The sequence below is a fragment of the Eleginops maclovinus genome, chromosome 5, assembly GCF_036324505.1.
Source record: "Eleginops maclovinus isolate JMC-PN-2008 ecotype Puerto Natales chromosome 5, JC_Emac_rtc_rv5, whole genome shotgun sequence".
Taxonomy (NCBI): domain Eukaryota; kingdom Metazoa; phylum Chordata; class Actinopteri; order Perciformes; family Eleginopidae; genus Eleginops; species Eleginops maclovinus.
In genome coordinates, this window is record NC_086353.1 from 15,919,823 (window position 1) to 15,938,264 (window position 18,442).

Sequence of the window (18,442 nt, forward strand, 5' to 3'; positions counted from 1 at the left end):
TGCGTGCGTATTACAGTGTGTGTGTGTGTGTGTGTGTGTGTGTGTGTGTGTGTGTGTGTGTGTGTGTGTGTGTGTGTGTGTGTGTGTGTGTGTGTGTGTGTTTGTGTTTGTGTTTGTGTTACTTTATAATCAATAGTTACCTTTAAAATGGAATCAGTAACCTAAGATAAGTACCACTATGTACAAATAATGTAACTTTATTTAATTCACCGTTAACTTACCTCAATATAAAATACTTTGCCAATACATTTGAAAAAAACGAAATAACAAAAAGCTGTGTTTCACTTAAATGCATTAAAACAGAACAATTTATCTTTACAAAAATACATTTAGAATCCTAAATGTGTCCTGCCTTTTGAAGCAAATTCAGGCTATGAAGCAACATTGAAACACAAGCATGCTATAGTTTAGAAAAAGCAACAATAAAATCTGAGGAAATGCTGACAGGAATTGGTGGATAAAATGTTCATTTTTATGTGCCGTTGCTGATACCAATAATCAGTGACTGGATAAATCAACACATCGATAACATTCCCCAGGGGTTTCACATTTCAAGTAACATTTGATGTGATCATATCTCTGAGAAGGAAACCGGGATTCTTTACTGGATGGTTGCATATTCCAAGATGAAAATTGACATTCTGGTTTTAAAGTGGCCTTAGTGGTTAGCCAATGAGCCTGACCTGCAGAACTGTGAGGGTGATATTTTTGTCTCATGTATAATATGTTTGATGCTTTACATCACATCTTAGAGTAAAACATGCACAGACATAAAGTATAGAGTGTTAATATCTTGCGTTTAGTTCAATATAACTTTTCCCCTGAGCTTAAAATGATACTTTTTTCTGACTTGTATTTTTCAAAGCTGAGTTATTTATCATCTTTTAAATTCATGCTTTAGTGGTGTTATCATAAGAAACTTGGCAGGTCGGGCATAAAAAAAGTGAATACATAATGGTAATAACCCTAACCCTGCTACACAAAACTCCAAGATCATGAAATGTTGAAGGGCTCATCACCTCCATTGCACACAAAAACATGTTAAAATGTGATTAGTGATTGCATATAAGTACATATAAATATGGTGGGTGATATATTTCAGAAAATGGTAGTTTTCATGATTGTGCAAAATCTCCTGGTCCCCATGATCCCTCTTTAAACCCAAGTTAAAGCATGGGTTGCTAACAAACAAATCTGAAACCTGACAGTGTTAGTTCATTGCTTCGCCCATTGAGTGTAAAGGATTTCCATCCACTTCCACCAGTCCATCTATCTATCCATCTGCTGGAAGTTTTTGCAGAGCTGGTGTCATATCCTTGGCAGTGCTGACAATCCCTGAGTCTTAGTGCATTGGTAGTTGGCACTCAAATGTCCACAAACACAAACCAAAACTCACAGTCTTCTGCAGTCTTTTTTATTTGCAGTGAAGGATGTAAATGTGGGGTTTTCTTGTAGGTATAGCCATGTTTAACTACTTTACAACCATACTTTCAAACATACTATTTACTTTTAATGTTAATCAATACATTGTCCTCTAAACTGTGTGTGTGTGTGTGTGTGTGTGTGTGTGTGTGTGTGTGTGTGTGTGTGTGTGTGTGTGTGTGTGTGTGTGTGTGTGTGTGTGTGTGTGTGTGTGTGTGTGTGTGTGTGTGTGTGTGTGTGTGTGTGTGGTGTGTACATGTAAACCGGACAAAAACAGACACACAACAATCCAATCCAAGAAAAAAAAGCCAAGTTTATTCCTATTGTAGTTTGTGTCAGTCTGAGTGTGTGCAAGTAGTATGCCTCCAAGAGCTTCAAAGGAAATAAAAAGCGAACGAGGACAACATTGTGAAGCCCCTGCATTCAAATATGCAAGTGGTTTGAGTGAGTTTGTGTTTGTGTATGTGTATGTCTGGATTTGACCAAAGACCTATCTGCTTGTAAATCAGTGCAGGTTTCAATATCAATGGAGTAGTTTAAGTGCTATTGATCTTTAGTAATAGCTGCACCATAAATTGTATGCAGTATAATAAAAGCATTCAGATTGAATTTGACCCTCAAGATCAGAGGCTCTCTTGTAACAGGAGCAGACCTTGGAAAAACCAAGAGCAGTTAATTTCTGGTAGTGCAACGTGCAATCAAGAAAGACTAAACTGAAGAAATCCATACCTACTGGTATCATTATGTCATCGCACAACACAACATATTGTTTTGACTGGTCAATGTGACAACCTGCATTGCCCTTTTTCCCATTCCCATTCAAAGACCTTAAATTGAAATAAGACCTCTATGATTGGCACGCTTACAATGTTGCTAGTCTAGACGTATTTATCAAATACTTTCACTAGCCAACTAGATTTGCAGAATAGAGCAGAACCTCCGATTGATGGTTAGTTACCTGCCAAAGTGGCTGGCAAAGTAAACTAACTTATGGTACAAGCTTGAGCCAGAATGAACCAGCATTTGCATGGTGGCCGCATTCCCACCGTGGTTGCACTCTTTCACACAGCCCCATTTGGTAACCACCCAGTGCAGCCACAGTTTTGCATTTCTGGCCACTGAGCAGCTCAATTGGAGCAATTGGGGGTTCAGTGCCTCTTCCAAGGGCACTTCAACAGTAGCTGCTGAGGGATGTTTGAACATAACTCATTCATTTAAGCCAGCCAGCCCCAAGCCTGCCTCTCTAACCTTCAGGCAAGCCCAATTCCTCATCTGTGTATTAGCAGTACAGTTTAACCATCTAACAAGCATAAACCATGCATGAAATGTAGTGTGAAATACATTCTATGTTGGGGAGTTAGGTTTGTAAAAGCTTCCAGTGTGTCAGATGCAAAAATTGGAAAGTGTGCGCCTCTCTTTGAGCCAAAGACACTTCATTCCTGATAGAATGAGCCTTTCAAAACATCTGCAAGTGAAGATAGCCTATGATGTATAACATATTCTGAGTGTGACATCTCATTGATAACAAATGCTACAACTTGCCAAATGGTTGACATTCGGGCAGTTTCTCAAACTTTAGGATTGGGAGCAAAAAAACGATCACAAATTCTAAAAATAACTGCAATAAACTGTTAAAATATACAGCACATCTCTATATCTATCTATACATATATATATATATATATATATATATATACTGTTTATAAGTAGATATATATCATTTGTTGTCAATGCCCTGAATGTTTGACATTATTATATTATGAAAATATTGTGAATTTATAAATCAGTTGAGTGATTTGATACGGTACCTAAAAGAGATCACACCTTCCATTCTTCATTGACATGTACTGACCATCTATGGTAATGACAGGACATCAATCCAGTGCTATGGTTAGTGATATAAATGGCACCGGCCAATACTGAAGTTAAAACTCATTTGTAATTAGTTTAATCTTGATAAATGAGCGCAACATTTTTTATGAGCTCCAAATGATTCCAATTGAAAATATGACAACTTTTCAGAAAAGCAACACTGACTTAACTGTAGAAATTGAAAGAGGAATTTGTTTTTTGACTGTGTCTGTCGGATGGAAACTACCATAACGAACACCAAACTTGTATTACCTTATCAAACTTTTGGTTGTAACTTTTATCTCCACACGTGTATCGTCCTTGTCCCTCTATTGCTGTCAAAACTGAGATGTTAGCTCATTCAGGCAATGTGTGAGAGTAAGTATCTTCTGGCGGCGTTAATGGTGAAAAGAAAATAACAGAAGCCCAGTCCTGGGATATATGCTTAAGAGGTTTTTTTAGCTAGCTTGCTACCAAGACACATCACATTCACAACAATTCTGGATGTGTATCTTTTCCAATTCAGTTAAGCTTATATAATAGAACAAATTAAATCAAGTCAACAAAGAGCACTTTTATTTATTTATTATTGGTTTACGGGAATTTTGCTTAGTCCATGAATAATATTAAATGTGAGTCTGTTTGTGTGGGTGTTGGGGTTGCACTTAATGTATTATTTGAGGTCTTCATATTTGTATAGAGTTTTTCCCTCAACTGACTGCATTTATGTTTCATTAGTTTAGCTATTATTAACTCTAGTAAGGACTTTAGTTGTTGGGGCATTTGCAAGTAAACACTTGTATTATCTTGAATTGAATAAATACACTGGCTGTTGCACAATAAAGGGGGGGGGGGGGGTGCAGTACATAATATAGGACTAGATGGGCAATCATATTTTTGTAGGCTGGGCAGAACAGATGCCTAATGTGGCACCAGCTGGTTTAGTTTGTAAAACTCAAAAACCTTGTTTCAGCCCATATCAATGCAATTTGAAATATTCAAATTCAGACAGGGGAAATGTATTGGGTTAAGTCTGATTTTGGTTGGCAACCAAAGCAGATTTCAAGCTTACTTGGTGGAATAGATTATAGACCAAAAATAATCCTCTGGGCACAGCTGCATGAAGCAGCAGGTGTAGGGGCGTGCTATGTTTAGAAAACAGGCCTGAGAAGACTACTCAACTACATGCCATCAATTACCATTATTAGTATAACGTCAGAAAGACTTTGGGGGTCAAAGGGAAGGTTAATGAGCTATGGGCTGAATAGGGCAAATTTAATTACTTTCAAGAAATACTGGCACTGCCAAGCCAATGTTTTACAGAACATAGTGAGTGCTGCCAGTAAGGCTGTGTGCTCTGCAAGTAAATGGTGTTGGAAGCAAAATATACTATGCATGAAATTACACAGTGAGCACCGACTAAATCCGAGAAGTTTCAGGGACACAGTCTGCATCCTTAGAGTCACAATTAAAGCGGTAGGAAGGTGTGTGTGGGAATGCATTGGTTCGCAGTTCAGGTGCACCTGGGGAAGTGCGGGCAGAGTGGACTGGAGAGGTTTTTTAATAAGCGGAGAGAAAACATGATAGTGTCGAACTTGGCCGTGGGAAAGCTCAAGGGTCCATATGGCTATACAGTCGTCTCATACACACACACACACACACACACACACACACACACACACACACACACACACACACACACACACACACACACACACACACACACACACACACACACACACACACACACACACACACACACACACCTGCAACCCCATCACTTAATGCCAATAATAAAAAGGAGGACTCGCATAGCACCCTGTGTTCCTATATAGATACAGAAACAAATACAAAAACATGATTGCCCAAGGCAAATGTACTTTGCCCCAGATCAACAGATCACCACTCAGGGCAGTAATCAAACACACACATACACATATTCCCAGTCTTAACAGTGACAAATGCTTCAACTCATTACCTGCCACTCAACCTCATGGTGTGTGTAACTGTGTGTATGACATTTTATGTATGCTTTCGTGTGAACAAACTGGTGTGTTCCCATGACTCTCTACAGCAAATTACAGCCTATATAATGCATCCAGTGTTACATTGTGTTGCTGTTCTATTTTCACATGGCAATTGCTCTACTTGTTATCTGAACCACAGTCCTGTTTTGACTTTCAAAACTGTCACTATACTAGTTTTTTTCAGGTAACACAATGTGCGTGTCGGTGTGGGTGCGGACAATCCCTTTGCTACCTGTCCTATAGCAAAAGCAAAGTAGCTAAAACTACAAAAATAATAAACCAAATTAGACACTTAAAGAGAATATGGGTTTTTCTCGTTACCTGGGTGAAATGTCTGCTGAAGTGCTAGCTGGAGGTGTGTGCTTTATTGCTTTAATAAATCAGTTACCCAAATCTGTCATTTTAGCTTGGCGTTTGGAGGAAATGTGGATTAAACTGGTCCATGGTCACAGCTGCATCAGGCAAGTTTTTGGTATACAATTACAGACACCTTGCTCACAACATAACTTGAATCACAACATAGTGCTTCAACAGAGAATTAATGACAACTTGAAGTTAAAGTGCAAGCTGTCATTGTAGTCACAGCATTGGGTGAACAATCAAACCAGAGAAAGCATGTCATATTAAAATTAGATATTTTGCCTTAATTATTTGGTGTTGTTGGTTGTTTTTTGTCTACCTAAAACTGAGTAGTATCAAAAAGTTGCACATGCATTTCTTTGGTGAACAACTTTTGCTACACTTAAAGTTTGTTTGCTGATTCAGGCAGTCTGTACTGTAATGGTGTATATATTATATTTCCTATTAGCACAGTGATCAAGACTCATGGTAATAGTTATCCTTGAGATGTCAAATTGGTTAACTGATGGCATCTGATTTACCAACAGCACAATCTATTCTCTGATTCTTGCATTGAGAGTTAACTGCTCAGCTGGCCTGACATGCTGCATAAATTATTACTTATATTGCATTTCGGTTTATATCTCCTATGTGTACCATCTTTATGAAAATTCCTTTGCACACTATAAATGTCAGGTTAGTTTAGATATATGCATTTTGGGTTTATTCTACATGAACCTTTCATCCTGCTACCCCTTTAAGTCGTTTCAAGACAATGTCTTATTTGTGTTCCTGTTCATAATATTTCAATTATATGTGCTTCATGTAATTTGCTCTCTAAATCCCTGCCCCTACTACAAACCTGTTCACAACATATCAAGTATTAGACATTATAATGAGGTGTATCCCAAAATAAAGGGACATTTACAATGTCATGTGTACACTGCTGCTGGCTATGTCCTTCTGTCAAGCAATGACAAGTTAATAGACTGCTTCGCCCCGGGGCTAAACAGCAACTTACATCCATTATTAATCTCAGCAACTCCCCCCAAATGGCCATGATCATTTGGAGATTATTGCAATATGACTCAATTTGTCAACAACATTATAATTTAAAATGTAATTACGCAACAATGACAATGTAATCATGATGGGGTAATTATTACCTGTTCCTTCAACGAGGGGCTAAGGATCACCTGTGTATTGTTAGTTACACAAATCAATGCCTCTTTAGTGTGGCTTGATTGGGAATAAATAAGCCTATTAAGCACTTTTAAACAAGGATAATTAATGAAAGTCAATGTTTTTAGCTACAGGGGTACATTTGTCTTCCGGTTCATGAATGTGTACTGTCCTAAACTTAAGCTTAAAATAAAGATCATGTAAACTGTATTTTTAAAAACGTATTGAAATCATGGTAATTTGCTTTCTTGAGTACCGTCTATGCATGGTATTTTACCTTAATCAAACCAGAGATCTTGAAGAAAATGACTTTCAAAAGCCTATGTTAATAAGATGGGAGATGTTTATATTTCAAAGCAAAAAAGGGGCTTATCGGACAACTTTCCTTCCCCACTTCCTCGACCTCCAACTCACACATTTGGCACTTTATTCCCCTGATAACATTTAGTTTGTAATTTCCCTGCAGCAAGCCACCTATCATGTGCCCCAGCCTGGCTATCATTTACAGAGACTGTGGATGTGACACTGGAATGACAAGCCAATATTTCGTCTTTTCTGCCGCCATCTTGTCCTGTCTGTCACCATCCAAACCATAGCCCCTGCTGCCACTCATGACATGAACTCAACTCAAGATCATAGTCAAAGGGAATATTATGGTCTTTGCCTCAATGATTATTAAGCATGATTTCACTGCCAACAACGTAACACAGTTTAGTCTTGTCTAGTTCACACCAGCACAGTTTATAACAGTAGTATATTAGATTGATTCAAGTCTAGTCATGCTTAGGTTGAGCTATTTCACTCTTGGTAAATATAGTTCAGTTACCTCTCTTTAAGTCCAGTGAGTGTATTCAGTTCAGTCAGCATACTCGTCCAGTTCAGTTTAGTTGTAATGTTACTTCAGTTTTATTTGAAACTGTGCAATGAGTCCCTTCAGCCAAGCCTCAGATTGCTGGAGCCCTTGAGACTATACCTATTCATGGTGGAGAGTAAAAACCAGTCAGAAGAACCTTAGGGACAAGGGAATGACATGATGTGAGACCCGATAAAACAAATACGTGCCACAGTTCACTCTGCACTGATGGTCCTTTTACTGTATGCTGTACGTCCCAGCAACATTATCCTTCTTGCAGCATGGTGAATTTATCTGTACTCTGTATCTGCCTTCGACTCCCTCAGCCTCCTGACAGGTAAATCATCCCTTTTCCTGCTGTGACAGCACAATCCTGATTTCTGTCACTTCCACAGGCCAGGCTAGGCCACACACATACTGAACATAAACAGACACATATAGGTACAGGAACAGGCAATCACATTACACTCACGCTGGCATCCTCACACACACACACACACACACACACACACACACACACACACACACACACACACACACACACACACACACACACACACACACACACACACACACACAAACACTTTTTGTCAGAGGGGATTCTCGCCCACTCAAGGGCAGAGCGGTGACACCTCATCATGAGCCAAATGAAGCAAGAGTAGCAAGGAGAGGGGGAGGAGGAGGAGAAAAGGAGAGATGGAGGGATGGATGGAGCGGAACGATGGAGCAATATGGAGGGGGATGAGTGGAGCTATATGCCAGCCAGGCGACCGGCGCCAGATTTCAGGGGCATGAAATCAGCTGTGGGAAACATGGAGGGACAGACAGAGAGGGAAAAGGAAAGCGAGGATGGCTTCTGGGAGAGGTGGGATATATATACTAATAAAAAAGTGAAGAATTAAAAACCTATCTTTGAATTTTTTTAAATATTCTACTGAATTGCCATCACTTCAATTCACCCCACATGACCTCACCACACCACAGCCTGTATGGGTTCTAGATGTTGTTTGTCATTAGCTGCAAACAAAACCAAATGTTAAGTAATTATGGTTTAGATTACTGATACCCAGCTCTACAAAACAACCAACCGATTAAATGTGTCATATCTTGAACCAATTTGTTATTAATGTGACACTGCCATGGTTGCGGTCTACATGTTTAAATCATCAGTTGTTTGTTTCTGTTTTCACAGCAATTCCAGTACATTTTGTGTTGGCATGCTTTAATTTACTTTAATCAAGGACAACAGCCAAGTGAGAGACAGAGAGAGGTTGCGGGAGGGTGAAAAAATGAAAATAGAGGATATAATTGATTTATAATGTGTGAGCTAGACAACCTCATTTACAAACATACCTGGCATTTGAATAACAATCTTGAATGAATACGATTTTCATTTCCTCTACTAAAAACTTTCCCCATCCTGTAGTTGTGAATATAAACTTCTCTTACTGCTTGTGCTTGAACCAATATATTTTTGACAAGTGTGTGGATGCCTGTCTGAATTGCATTAGGGATTTGACTGAATATGTGCATAACAATGAACATTTTTCACAGTCTACACACAGTGGCCATAGGCACCGGTGATATCCTTCAGATGTTGTTCCCATCTCAAATGGATTTCAGTAACATTTATAACTACATTTATGGCGATTACACTTTGATTTCAACAACCCATGTTCTGTTACCTTAGATACAAAAGATGGACAAAGAATTGAAGGAACTGAAAATAGAAATTGCCGTAAAAGAACAAAACAAACAAGAAACATGGAAAAATGAATTTGTAAAAGAAATGAAGCAGAATGGGACAAGGTCCTTGTCACCACTTGTCGCGGTCATTTAAAAGTGAGAGAGTGAAGTATTGAAAGAGATGGTGTGATGGAGAGGAGGACAGAGGGCTGTGTTGCGCCTCAGAGAGCCACAGATGGAGAGTGATGATTATGCAGCAATATTCAAAGGACAGAGAGAAGAGGAAAGAGGTGAGCGTGAAACACCAAAAGGTTTAGAAGACTGACATGAGTTTGTGAGCAAGAGGTTAGCAAAAAGTGAAAGCCCAGAATAAATTGAAAACAGCTTTGGATTTGAAGAAACCTTTGTAGAAGGCTGCTGTACTAATTTCAGGTACATTTTATGACTGATTGAATCATGCTATAAGTCTATAACAACGTTTGTTGCATGTATTCTTCAGTTTACTTTGGACCAATTCTCTGAAGATCTACCTAACCAATCTTGTAAAATTTACATGAAATGTCAACCATCACCAGTATCCCTTGGGGATTTATAAAAGCTTACCAGGTTCATCAGGCAAATTGACAGGGACTATGTCAACTATTTGATGCCCTTATTTGAATAATGATCAGTACAATCATTACCTTTTATAAACATGATATTTATTTGAAGTATTATAAACGATTTACTGATTAGACCTTAATTTATTTGAAAGGACATAAGTTGAATGGAAGTCAGCTGAACAGGACAGATGTAGGGCACAGGGATGGTAGATTGAATCCTGTATAGCTTTTCACTTTAAATGGACAGACTGATGTTCATCACACTTCTGAAGGAGGCAACAGAAATGATGAACACAGTGACACTTCACCCAAAAGAGGATATGGGAAAGGAGTAATGACTGATAGGAACAAATTGTGCAGGAGCTCTTTAGTGAGTGCATAGCAAACTTCAGAGTGAGACTTCTACCCAGAGGGCAGCAATATCTCACAAATGAGTTCACCAAGTATGAAGCGCACAAGCTCCTGGCTGAGTGCAGACCACCTACTGAGGTGGTCTGGCACCGCTTCCCTTCGAATCTGTGATTGGTGAAGGCACTTTGTGTTAGTATTTTTTCAGACCTTTCACTACATATGTTGTCCTTTAAATTAAGATAAATGTGACATAATATTGTAGACAATTCCTCCAACTATTTTCTATATGGTTATAAACATCTCTACACATTGATTCATCAATAAATCAATCTATTTTTTTAAACATGTATATAGATATTGATACATCAACACAGCTTTCGATTTAACATTTGGGGTTGTCAAGGTACAGCTAACTTTTGACTGTTAAAACTATGGTTGGTTCAATGTGTTAAATGGAGATCAAAATGGCATGTTAAAAATAATCAATATTGTTTTAACATAAAAGCATATCTAGTACACTGAAACAAATTGAAACGTGGACCATAATTAAATGTATTATGTCAATATATCACACATAATTGTATTAGCAATCATTTTTTGATTTAAACTTAATATAATTGCTTTCAACTAACCTCATACAATTACGTTATGATCTGGTGGTCACATGAAGCTCTCATGTTTGACTGTCAGTTTTTTAGAGACCAATTGAGTAAGTAGCAAATATGTGAACCACAGTTGTAGTATAAGGTTTGAGTTCATTCCATGTATCGATGCTCCATTTTGTTACTTCTGCACTTGAAATAAAATATCTCCACATACTGTTTGTACCAGGTGTGCTCATGCCTTTCATTCCTGGAATTGAAAAGTGCTGTGTGGGAACATAACCTATTCCCTTTTCTTTTTGACATGAAAGAGACTTTTTTTGATATTGTGTTATTGATTTTATTTTTTTATGTGGGGATCCTCTTGATCTTGTCCTTATACTTGCTTTTGATGCTTTGTTAGCATTCGTCTGTGCACAGTGTGTGTGTGTGTGTATCTGTTTTTTGATTTGTGTGTATTTCACTGTATTTGAATGATCTAATGTTAGTTGTCTGTACTGTTTGTGTAGATCAAGCTTTTCTTTCCTCTTCTACCCTTTCCATCCCACCCCAGCATGCCGCACACAAATGCGAACTTGTAACGACTGTTGGGGAAATGTTTTCCTCGGCCGATAACTTTGACCCAGTTTATCAGTTTCTACTGCCCTCGCTGAGCACAGGCCTGAAACCTCTGGGTGCTGTGCTCTCAGTGTCTGGCCTCCTTACTCCTGCCTCTTTGCGACAGCTGATAGAAGTGTTATAGTGCTTTGCCTGTTTTATCTTGTTATGCAGAATGCTGATCATTCTCTCAGAGCTAGCTAAATACATGGGCCCGGGTGAGAAATCCTCAGAATTGATCGGGCAATCGCTGTTTCAACTCGTGACTGCAGCACATGTCTGGTCAATTTTTGGCCGTAAATTCATAATAAACCTTTCGTGTTTGCCATCAAGTTCCGGCTCTCACGTGTTCTCATTGTGTTTTGACTCCATTGCTACAAAAGATTCCATTACAACGACCACAGCCAATCTCAAATCAAAATCTCTAGTCATTTTTGAGTGTGCTGCAACCTACCTCTCTGTTCCAGAGTCCCCCCGATTTCTGCACAAAGAAAGTCCTTTAACAAGGGGATTGTTGCCTCTCAGCAGCAAACAACCACCACTTGGAATAACAAGCCTCTATCAAGATTTACAGCTTGAATAACACTTCCTGTTGTGAGTTGAGATGGCAAGTGATTTTGCAGACAAATGGCACACTTGCAGAATGAAACCCAATGTGATATATAATTATATTTATATATATTCCTCCCAGGTTTTTTGTCCAATTACCAACCATCACAGAGATAAGCGTGGGATGGCGCTTATTGATTTCGCACATGAGCCAAGTGTCAGATTCCATTTCCAAATCATCGTTGTTGCATTGGCTAGGACAAAATAAAGCGATCTTCACAACGGCCGGTCAAAATTCTCTGTGCCTACCAATAGCCAAAGCACGAGACAACCTTTAAAGCATAATAAAGACAATATTTAGACAGCATAATGTATTAAATGCGACGCAGTCTCGCATCATATGCTTCAGCAGAGAACGGGCCAAGGTTGTTGAATTTCAACGCAACGGGGAGCTTTCCCTTGCGATTTCAAGTCGTCTACTAACGACATTTAGGGAGCTCTATAGAAGTCTATGGGACTACCCTGCAAGTTGGAAATTGTCGCTATAGGGCTTCCCAATGTGTTTGAAAGTAACGCCAAGGGATCCTGACATAACGTTACTATAGGACGACTTGGGAGTGAGAACGTGTTGACTCAGTCAGTCAAGGTGAAGAAAATGGTGATACATAGTTTGAAGGCAATAAAAAGTGACATAAAAAATAAAGGACGTTTGGTGGCATTTGCAGGAGGGTTTAGGAACGAACTAGCAACTTGGTTTTGATGAAACTTGGTGGGAGGTTGTAGCCTGGGACAAGGGCAAACCATTGAATGTTGAAGTAGATTTGAGGCACAGGGTGAAAACACACTTTATTTTCACCTCTGGAGGTATGTGCTTTCCAACCACTCTCTTAGTTAAGCTTCTATAATTGGACAAAGTTACCAACGTTTTTCAAACCAAGATTATTGAAGACTAAGTGTGCTTTTACTCTTGAGCATTGCCGCCATAGCTACAAAGTAATACCGCTTCACGTAATACCCCAGAGAAATATAAGGGCACACATCGTGTGTGTCGCATGGTTACCACCGTGACTCTCCGTCACATATTCATCCAATTTGTATTCCTTTTTTTGCCAGTTTCAAACCTATTCTATTTATTGGAGGAAAACTGAGCAAAGACACAGAAAGGAGAGTGAAATGGCTTTGATGTGTAATAGGTACTTTACAATTCCTTTTGAGGGGCACCTCCTCAGAAATGGGGCCTTTTTATTCATACTTTCTTTCTTTCTTTCTTTCTTTCTTTCTTTCTTTCTTTCTTTCTTCTTTCTTTCTTTCTTTCTTTCTTTCTTTCTTTCTTTCTTTCTTTCTTTCCTTTTCCCCGCTTGCATACTTTTTGTCTGTATTGATTTTTTTGAGACATGAAAGATAGCGTTGGCATCGGATGGGTTTGATGTGTGTATGTCTTTTTGTGCATGTCGAGTGTGTGTTTGTGTTTGTGATTGACTTTCAGTTTGCACCTTTGTGTGCCAGAATCCTTTCAAGGGCGCTATGCATACAACCTTTGTAATATTACCAGGAAGAGGCAGTGTCTACCATCTTCCTTCCATTTGAAAGTGATGCCACAAGAAAGGAAGCGGCTTCTTTGAAAACAGTCTAAAGAGGCGTCTTTTTTTAACCTTCGCACTCATGAAGGGGCATTCATTCAGAGGCATGCTTTACTCACCTCTCAATGACTGAGGTCTGGGAGCAAAAGAGCGCTGATGACTTTAAATGTGTCTGGAGGATGGTAGAGGGGGGACTGCCCATCTGAACAGAATGAAAAGCCTGATACTGGAGTGCCCTACCCTGCTTGTATTGCTTAAAAATAAACGTTTGATTTTTGCTCTGCCTATCGATCTGTCTGTTACAGCAAGGAGCTCACAAACAAGTACACACAGGCAGACACACAAAACAGGCATATCACTTTGTTCATTCTCAGACATCAAATTATGTTATCTAGCTTACTAGTTTATTAATTAAAACCTTAAGACCCACAGCATACATAAGCATGGAAAGTCACAAAGTCACATCAACAGTATTTAGAATGGCACAAATCCATTCCATATTCAGAATGGAACCCTTTCAGATTTGTATATTTCAAATTATAAGATTTGATGCATTGATGTGCACATCCCCTGAACACTGTAGCTGGTGATGGTATATTTAATTACAATAAACGCTGATGTGTAGCTCAACCGATAATCGTTGTTGGAGTTGATTTTTATTTTGTATTAATAATCTAAAACTGCAAAGTATAAGAACATGTACAATATCAAAGTACCTCTACCTTTAAGAGGTACTTAGAAGAAGTACATCTTCTTAGTAACATTCCAACACTGCAAAACAGGGACACATTTCTGCAGGATATACAGGAAGTGTGTGTGTGTGTGTGTGTGTGTGTGTGTGTGTGTGTGTGTGTGTGTGTGTGTGTGTGTGTGTGTGTGTGTGGAGGTGGTCAGGCAGTCAGGAACAGTGCCATCCTGTTGCTATGAGACAGCTGGTACGACCAGAGGGGGCGAGAGAGAGCATGAGAGAGAGTGTGAGAGAGAGAGAGAGAGAGAGAGAGAGAGAGAGAGAGAGAGAGATGTTTGGCAGGACCAGCAGTATATTTTCAGAGCCCCTCAGCACGATTTTCTTCAGAGGCCAACTTTAGGCTAGAACTGAACAATAACCATCAAGTAACCATGATGTTTAAAGCTTTGTGTTTGTATAATGACAGATTTAAAGAACAAACGGGCACCTTTGAAACCAGGCTGTCCTCTTTGCTGCCAACAGTGACACAAATCTGTGACTTTTTGATTTTCTTTTTCAGTCACAGTCAGATTATTTCTGTAATGAAATGTACATATTATCACTAAATGCGATGGCCTAATAAACTATGTTTCCTTGTCAACAGAGAACAAATTAGTGCTGTTAACTATTTCAAAATACATAGAAATGTATACAGATTTGTATGATATTCAAGTAAAACGCAGAAGTAATTTAGCATATTTAAAAACACAACCACAGGATAATCATGTAAGCCATCCACTTGTTATTCTCACTGCCCACCCTAAAAGTACCTTGTCCGTATATTCTGCTTCCATCGAGCAATCACCATCAGTTATTGTTCCTCTATGTCTTGCAGATGAAGTAGGGTTAGGGTTTGGTTTGGTAGATGGCTTGAATTTTGAGTTGAATTTTTCAAGGGAATGATAATAAAATTTCATATTTAAAGTGGTCACTATGAAGAGGAAAACAGTTTTGAGAAGGAGACAAAATTGTGAAGGACTAGACAGAAATAAGAGAGAGAGCGAGCAGGGGAGTATGTGTGTTTGTGTGTGTTTGTGTGTGTGTGTGTGTGTGTGTGTGTGTGTGTGTGTGTGTGTGTCTGTGTGTGTGTGTGTGTATGTGCGTGTGTGCGTGCATGCGTGCGTGTGTGTGAGAGTTTGGGGAGCAGAAAGAGAGAGAGGCAGTTAAACTGTTGTGTTCATATCTCCCTCTCTTTTTTCTTGCTAGCTGAAGGCAATGATATGATGATTGGGATATGATCTATATAGCTTTGGCCTTGAACAGGGATTGCTGTCTGGTTAGACAGAGTACGCGCGCGCACACACACACACACACACACACACACACACACACACACACACACACACACACACACACACACACACACACACACACACACACACACACACACAAGGCCTTGCTTTAATCTAGGGTGCATTTAGAGAAGACAGACGATTTTCTCTTGTCCTGTAAATATGTCAGCCAGCGCTCCTCTCCTCCCTTTCTCTCATTTACTTTTAAATTTGTTTTTGCTCTCCATCTCTCATTCCTCACTCTCTCCATCCCTGTAAAAAAATGTTCCCGTTCCCACTTGTCCAGTTCACCCTTATGATTACTTACTGATTTGCACCCACGCCATCTTCACCTTCTTTCCCTCTTTTCCACCACTTCCTTCTTTTTCCATCTAAGCTCTTCTTCTTCCCTTCCACCACCTTAATGCTTTCTGCCACACATTTATCTTTCAACCCGTACACTGCCCGGACGAAAAGGCCAAGAGCATGCATGTGTGTGTGTGTGTGTGTGTGTGTGTGTGTGTGTGTGTGTGTGTGTGTGTGTGTGTGTGTGTGTTAGTATAAACGTGTGTGTGCCAAGATTCTGTCACAGCTTGAGTGGTCTGACTTTTCTTGCTCTGGATCAATGAACACAAAAGACGGTGTCCCACACAGCCCCTACGAATCTGTGTGTGTTTGTGTGTGTGTGTGTGGTCGTGTGTGTGTGTGTGTGTGTGTGTGTGTGTGTGTGTGTGTGTGTGTGTGTGTGTGTGTGTGTGTGTGTGTGTGTGTGTGTGTGTGTGTGTGTGTGTGTGTGTGTGTGTGTGGGTGGGGAATAGCTTCTTGTTTGGATTGAATTCCCCAAACAAGTATATCTAACATACAGTATTTCCTGTCAACACTGCGGTAGTTAGAATTGCCTTTGTGTTTTTTGTGTGCATGTGTGTGTGTGTGTGTGTGTGTGTGTGTGTGTGTGTGTGTGTGTGTGTGTGTGTGTGTGTGTGTGTGTGTGTGTGTGTGTGTGTGTGTGTGTTTGTATGTATGTGTGTGTGTTTGTATGTATGTGTGTGTGTGCCGTGTGACCAGTGACCTATGTGGTTTGAGGCCTGTAGCAGTAATCCATGCTGGGGGCTGGAGGGTGGTCACTCTATGGATCAATATGTCAGCAGTGCACATTCATTCTCTGTCTCCCTTCTTACGTCTTTGCTTCCTCTGTCTACCTTTCATTCTCCATTGCCATCTTTCCTTTTCAGCATCCCACCCATTCCCTCATTTGAATACTCCCTTCGCTATTTCACTTTCTTTCAACTCCTCTCTCTCTTTTCATTTTTCAAATCTTGCTCTCTGCCTGTAAATCATCCACATCCCTCCTTTCCCCTTTCCCCTCTTAACTTATCTTTCTTCGGTGCCAGCTTCCTTCCCCACATTCCTCTCCCAGTGGCCACTTGCCATTCCATAAATCTATTTATCTCACTCTAAATCACTGTCTTCATCACCTCGCCTTCCTACCCCCCTCTCCCTTCCTCCTGAACTAGCCAGCCTCTATGTTTCCTCCGTGCTCCCTTTCTCTTTCTTTTCGAAGGCATGAGTCTATTTTTGTGCATTACCAATCTGTCATTACTGCCCTCCAACAAGAAGACACAATACTCTTATTTATACCTCTCTCTTTGAGTTCTATAACTTCATTCGCATTACTGTTTAACAGAGACCAACATGCCACAAATTAAACAAAGTCACAATGAGAATGACAAAGATGAGGAATTACCTACATTTATTTTGTAGAACTCATACAAATCTTTTGTAAATTGTGTGGAGAGGTTGATAAGCCATATGAATATATCTTGTTAATAGTCATATTTAAGAAAATAATAAAACATAATGAAATAGAAAGCACCAATAAACATAAAAACACACATAAGAGAATATTGTTTACATTAGCCTTATGCAATTATTTATTCAAACATTTAAATAGAATTTTTATTACCAGATGTTATCAGCTCTATGTTTTGCTTTGTCTCTTTTTAAAACCATGGCATTGTATTTAACTTTATTCTTGTGCTTACCTCATTTGCTCCCGTCTTCCTCCTTCACTGCTCACTCTGTCTTTGGGGCAGCCCTCCACTTAAAATGCTTTTGAGGAAAGAGTGAAAGAGAAAAGCTGTTTGATCAAACGCATATTGTGGATAAGACATGACAAGCCAAATCACTGATGACTGCTGCATGTACACATGGGGCCTACAGGAACAAGTGTAATGCACTTACACTCACTTTCACGTCTCACCATTCTGTATTCGTTTTTTTTTTTTTGGACGATTCAAAGTTTAGCCTCAGGCATTTTCCCTTCATCACTAGCCCTAACCCTGTCTCTCTCTTTCATCTAACCTCTCTCTCTATCTCTTTAAGAATGTGATAGTTATTTACTAGAGTCAATTCTCTGAAAAACGGAAACTGCTGTGACACACATGCTCGCAAACACATGAACATACCTTGACACCATCTGGGACTATTTGTGTATGTCACCATATCAACATTTGCAGTCTGCCATCTCTGGGGCAAAAACTCTTTTTCCTGTTGTTCCTTAGTGACACAACAGCTTGTGTTTCTTTATTCTAATAAGCCCCAAGCTAAGTTTTCTTACTCATTCTGACTTTAAACATCACTGTCTCCCAAAAAACAGATGTTCAATATGTATTATTACTATCTTTTTTTCAACAGGTAAGTCAACCTTCGATTAACAACAAGATTAGCTAATAGGCTAGTGTTTGCATTTATAAATATCATATTTCAACTCATATATAAACAACTCCAGGTCTTGTATGCATTT

The 18,442-nt window shown here is 39.4% G+C and overlaps 1 protein-coding gene across 1 annotated transcript in view; it reads left to right on the forward strand.

Annotated features, from left to right (window-relative positions):
• LOC134864191 (zeta-sarcoglycan) overlaps positions 1 to 18,442 on the forward strand; it is a 302,201-nt gene that overhangs the window by 1,429 nt on the left and 282,330 nt on the right. The gene's annotated exons all lie outside the window — the stretch shown is intronic.